The following is a 6,171-nucleotide window of genomic DNA, read 5'->3' on the forward strand; positions in this document are numbered from 1 at the left end:
TAGATATCCCACTCGCATCCCACTAAGCGACCAAGTAGGTGTTCAAGGAAAATATCTAAACTTTATTTTAAGAAAAAAAAAAAAAAAAAAAAAAAGAGAAAAAATTTTAAAAAAAAGTCAAAAAAGTTTTTGATTTCGGAAAAAAAATATTAAAAATTTTTTATTTTTTTTTTTAAATATTTTTTTTCGAAAGATCGAAGAAATAGGTATCTATACTATTTGGGACACATTTTGCTAAGAACAATAGGTAATAAGTTACATGGATAAGAAAAAACCCCTGTTTGACCAAATTGTCAAAATTTTACCCCCTATAACTCAGAGAGTTCTCGACCGATGTTGTTGAAAAATTGTGTCTGAGTTACTATCCAATAGAGCTAACCTTGGTGCAAATTTCATCCCGATCGGAAGACATCGATTTCAAAAGTTGGTTCACTTGACATGAAATTCCCCATATATAAAAAAATTAATTGCGTGAAAATATAAGTAAATTTTTGCTTAACACCCTTGCATGGATTTTAGTTCAATTTTCTAAAAATAAAATAAATTTTTTCTTAAAACTATAAGTGTACATTTCATCTATAAACATTTCTCTACAAAATTGCATCATTTGATTGTTGAAATTAAGTGTTTGAAAAATTGACTTTTGCATCGGTACATAAAAATCTGATCCATGGAGCTGAGGTAAGCAAACATGTAGTAGTGTCAATAGGTGAATTATCGGAGGAAGCAGCTGAAGCGAAAAATATTCATATAAAACAGTTTAGATTGCAACATCCCCGAAAAATATCGTGCAATGCTACAAATACAGAACTTTTAAATAGCGTGTTTTAAGTTCAGATCCATTTATTTCTGGAGGACAAACTTACCAACAAAGAAAACAAGTAGTTTAAGTCAAGGAGTTTTAAATTTGATTAATATTTGATATATGTATATTAATGTCTTATTTTACCTTACCTCATATTGCATTATATAACTTTGTATAACTTTTTAATTTAGTTTTTTTTCAGTGTATAATTCAGTAATTAAAATGGAATAAAAATTTACTTAAATTGTTTAAAACAAACGAATTTTCATACTGAAATATTTTATTTCAAAAATTCATAAAACATGTCTAAAAGCCAATCAACTCTTGAAAGATCAAAGGGCTACTGTGGTTACAGTTGTTAAAATTTTTTCTTAAAAATTTGCAAACTTTAAGTTCTTCGGGCATACTATGCGGTGACAGATTTTGGAGATATGGATTATTGACCGCTTGTTCATATAAGGGAAACCACTGTGCAAGGGTCATGTTTAGACCCTAAAATCTCTGTTTCGAAATCAATTCTAAAACCATTCAGCCTTTTTTTATTAAATAACAAATATTTTATTCCGTACGGATATAGACGGACGGACATCGTTCAATCGACTCAGAAAGTGATTCTAAGTCGATCGGTATACTTTAAGGTTGGTGTTGGGCGTTACAAACATCTGCACAAACGCATAATATCCTCCCCACTATGGTGGTGTAGGGTACAAAAATGGAGAACAATTTTAGGATATATGAGAATATGCTCCACTGTTTGTTGAGAAGGATATCATGTTCTAATATTTATTAAATAATTCTCAACGTTTGACATTTCGTTCAAATCGTTCTCAATTTGATATTCAACCGAAATATTTAATGGGCATATAAATATTGTTTACATAAATAGTAATTGCCTTTGCAGTAAACCATTAATTTTGAAAATGAGTAGGCAGCCCCTAAATAGATATTATTAGTCTATGCAGACGTAAACAGAAATAACTGTTGGAATGGTAACATAAGAACTATCCAGCAAACAGTAAGGTTTGATATCAAATTATGAATGATTTGATGCATAGTCGTTTCTCAAATGTCAAAGGTTTGGAAATCATTTGATAAATAACACAGAACAACAAAATCGATATAAGACCAGCTTTCGAAAATTACTTTAACGTGCCTTGTGCATATCTAGAGAAAAAAACTTTTTAAACCATATACATATGTTTCATCAATATTGGTGGACAATAACATACTTAAAAGTGTACCACAAAAAAAACGTGTGGCCTATTTATATGGGGCATTTCATGTCAAGTGAACCAACTTTTGAAATCTATGTCTTCCGATCGGGATATCTATCAAAATAAATATTTTGTAACTCAAGACATACAATTTTTGATTTTTTTTGGGCAAAATCAAATACTTTTTTGACTTTTTTTAAAATGGGCCCTTTTTTAATTTTTTTTGCTATAAGGAAAGCTTGGGTCCATTCCTTTAAGATGGTTTTGGTCGCTTAGTGGGATGCGAGTGGGATATATATCAAAAATAATGTTTTGTAACTCAAGACATACAATTTTTGTGTCAAAACATTTATTTTGATAGATATTCCACTTGCATCCCACTAAGGGACCAAAAATATCTTAAAGGAATGGACCTAAGCTTTCCTTTGGATAAAAAAAAATTTAAAAAAGGGCCCATTTTGAAAAAAAATTAAATTTTGCCAAAAAAAAAGTCAAAAATTGTATGTCTTGAGTTACAAAATATATATTTTGATAGATATCCCACTAAGCGACCAAATAGGTCTTAAAGGAAAATATCTAAGTTTTATTTTAAGAAAAAAAAGTCAAAAAAGTTTTTGATTTCGGAAAAAAAATATATTAAACATTTTATATTTTTTTTCGAAAGATTGAAGAAAGAGCTATCTAAACTATTTGGGACACATTTAGTTAAGAAACATGGATAAGTTACATGGATAAGAAAAAAACCTTTCATGGCCAAATTGTCAAATTTTGACCCCCTCTAATTCAGAGAGTTCTCGACCGAACTTGTTGAAAAATTGTTTCTGAGTTACTATCCAATAGAACTAACCTTGATGCAAATTTCATCCCGATCGGAAGACATCGATTTCAAAAGTTGGTTCACTTGACATGAAATGCCCCATATATAAGATTGTTATGAGGGTAGCAAAGGTTGAGGAGAATTTTTTCTATATTTTTAATGCTCTAGACGGAAAAGAATCTACAGTTTTGACTATGCCTGCAGCACTTCCTTTCCCAGACTTATAGAGACTTGTTCTAGCAACAAAAGTCGCGACAGTGTCATTTACTATCCGCAGTTGTAATAATTTATTTTTTAAGCACTGGCCTAATGTTCACACATTAGACCAGAGTGTTTAAAGTTATTTGGTTTGTAAGCGATAGGAATCCTTCTTTATTTTCAAATTTTTCATTATGTATATGAAAGTTTATCTTAAAAAAATCGACTGATTGTAGTATTTTTGAATACTTTTTTCAATTGATTCCTAAAATGGAATTGTTCGTATGAAATGTTGAACACGTAAGTTTATATCGTTTAGGCGCTGAGACTCCAAGTTTACACAAAATATATCTTAAAAAGATGTGCGATTTTTGTTTTAATTTTGTTTGTTTTCTATTATCCCAAAACTATCTGCCGCAGCGGGGCAGATAGGAAACAGAATAAGAATGCTATATGTAGTTTGTAGATATTAGTAACACAATGTGAATGTGTAGCAGTAACAGCAACTTCAATGTGGAGTAAAATACATTTTCTGCTCTCAGCCTACTAACACAAACTTGCTGTATGTTTATCTACCAAATTGGACTAACTTCCTATTTTCCGATAAAAAAAAACAGTTAAAAAAAGGTTCAAATCGAATGTAATAGTTTTTTCTTGATGCTACAGTTGTTGTTGACCATACTCAGGAGCGGATCCAGCCAAAGATTTTTTAGGGGGTAAATTTTATTTTTTTTTCTAAAAAACATATTTTATCTATCAAAATTAAGTCTATTGAAATTAAATTTGTATTAGATTTTATATCATATTTATAATGCATTCATACATTTAATGTTTACATATATTTCATTCAAAACAATATTATTTGTTTAAAAAAATATAGAACGTACAATAGATTTAAAAAAATAAAGAAAGTTGAAGAGGTCTCCTCATCCAAAACTTTTTTTTCATACAATTATATCACGCTGATAACACATATGACAAGCAATTTAAATATGTTTTTACTTTTAAGTCTTCACTAAAAGACGTGTTTTTTAGCAGTTTGACTTATAGAGAGTGGAGTTTAACTAAAAGGAGCAAGTACAGAAAATTTACAACTTTTTATAAATATTTTGTATTAAAATTGAAAAAACATTGAAGTTCTTAAAGTAAATCTGTTAGAAGAACTGACTTTTAGTGAAAACACAAAGGGGAAAAAGTTTTTTCTCGAAAACTGACGGAATTAGGAGGAACCCTTTTCGACTAATGGTTAGAATTTTGTTTTAAAAAATGACTATGGGTATCTTTGGATAACATTTTTCAATAACTTTGAAAGGACTTTGAGAATGATCTTTCACTCACTCGGGTCCATATAACCTTCATTTCATGTTTCTAGGTTCATTGGTGAAGAAATAACAATATGTACCATTCGAATAAAGAAAAAGTTCCAAAAAGTCTCCCCTAGAATTCCAAAAAGTCTCCCCTAGAATTCTAACAAGGTATAAATTATTGTTTTATACCTTGTTAGAAAGATAGTTTTCTCTAGAAGCTCAGGTTTATTGAAAATGTTTAAAAAACAGTATTTAAATAGGGACATTTTTTAAGATATCGGAAGAAGTACCATTATTTACCAAATTTTACAACTTTCAATCGATTTCCGGCACGTGTTCTAGTTATCCGTTTTCACATAAATTTTGCAGTAGTTAGTTTTAGCTACTAACGAACAAAATAAGACCCATCCAAAACAAATATATTTTTTAAGGGCATGTCTAGGGTCCATATAACCTTTATTTCATGTTTCTAGGTTCATTGGTGAAGAAATTACAAAAAGTAGCATTCGAATTAAGAAAAACTAACAAAAAAGTCTCCCCCTAGACTTCTCACTCACTTAGGACCATATATGTTTAATTTCGTTTTTCTAAGTCCATTATTGTTATAGAAATTTCAAAAAGTACCATTTCAATATATGAAAAGTACCAAAACACAGCCACTTGTGGATTCCCACTCACTCGTGTCCATTGGTGAAGAAATTGCAAAAAGTACAATTCGAATAAAGAAAATGTATCAAAAAGTCTACCCCTAGAATTCTCACTGACTTAGGACCATGTATGCTTAATTTCATATTTCTAGGTCCATTATTATAGAAAATCCAAAAAGTTCCATTAGAATATAGAAAAAGTACCAAAAAGCATCCACTTGTAGTTTCCCACTCACTCGGGTCGATATAACCTATATTTCATGTTTCTAGATTCATTGGTGAAGAAATTACAAAAAGTACCATTCGAATAAAGAAAAAGTACCAAAAAGTCTCCCCCTAGAACTCTTACTCACTTAGGACCATATATGCTTAATTTCATGTTTCTAAATCCATTGTTACAGAAATTTCCAAAGAAGAACAAAAAAGTTCCTATAGTTCAGTTCTCACATTTTGGTACCTAAATATTATCCACTATTGCTAACATTAACTTCACTCAGATGCATATCAGCTAACTTTAATGTCGATAAGTGAAATAATTTAAAATATTAAATAATAATATTAATATTAAAAAAGTACCATTAGGAGAAAAGTACCAATTTCCCTTTTCCTCCTTGAACACCTTTAAAGTTTGAAATTTAAAAATACTCCATTTTTCCAAAATTGTTTATGCTACAGACATGTCTCAAACGATTGAAACCTGTGTTAATGTGCCCAAGAAAAAATATGTTTTAAAAAAAGTACCAAACTGTTTACCCGGATTTGGCCCAATATACACCTATTCACTCGAGTTCCAAATAACAGCCAATGTTAAATAATTATCAAAATTGGCTTAATAATTTCAAATAAGATGTATTTTCCCGATTTTATCCCCTTTTTGGTACCTTTTTTTGTCCCCATTGCGGTGGTAAAATTTTATTCAAATAAAAATCTGCATCGTGGTGGGAGTTCATAATAAAATATTCGTATGTCTATGTCAAATTATTGAAAAACATATTTTATGAAAATGTACCAAAAATAAACACAAGGTTCGAATTTCCAAAAAGTACCAAACTTATACATATTTTTTATTTTTTGATAAGTAAAGAATAAGATTTAAAATTAGTTTCTATGTTTATTGGTTTAAAAGATACATAGGGTGCCAAAAATGTACCAAAATACAGTTTTTACCCGTTTTCTCCCCTAA

This window comes from Calliphora vicina, unplaced genomic scaffold (genome assembly GCF_958450345.1).
Source record: "Calliphora vicina unplaced genomic scaffold, idCalVici1.1 scaffold_21, whole genome shotgun sequence".
Lineage (NCBI taxonomy): Eukaryota > Metazoa > Arthropoda > Insecta > Diptera > Calliphoridae > Calliphora > Calliphora vicina.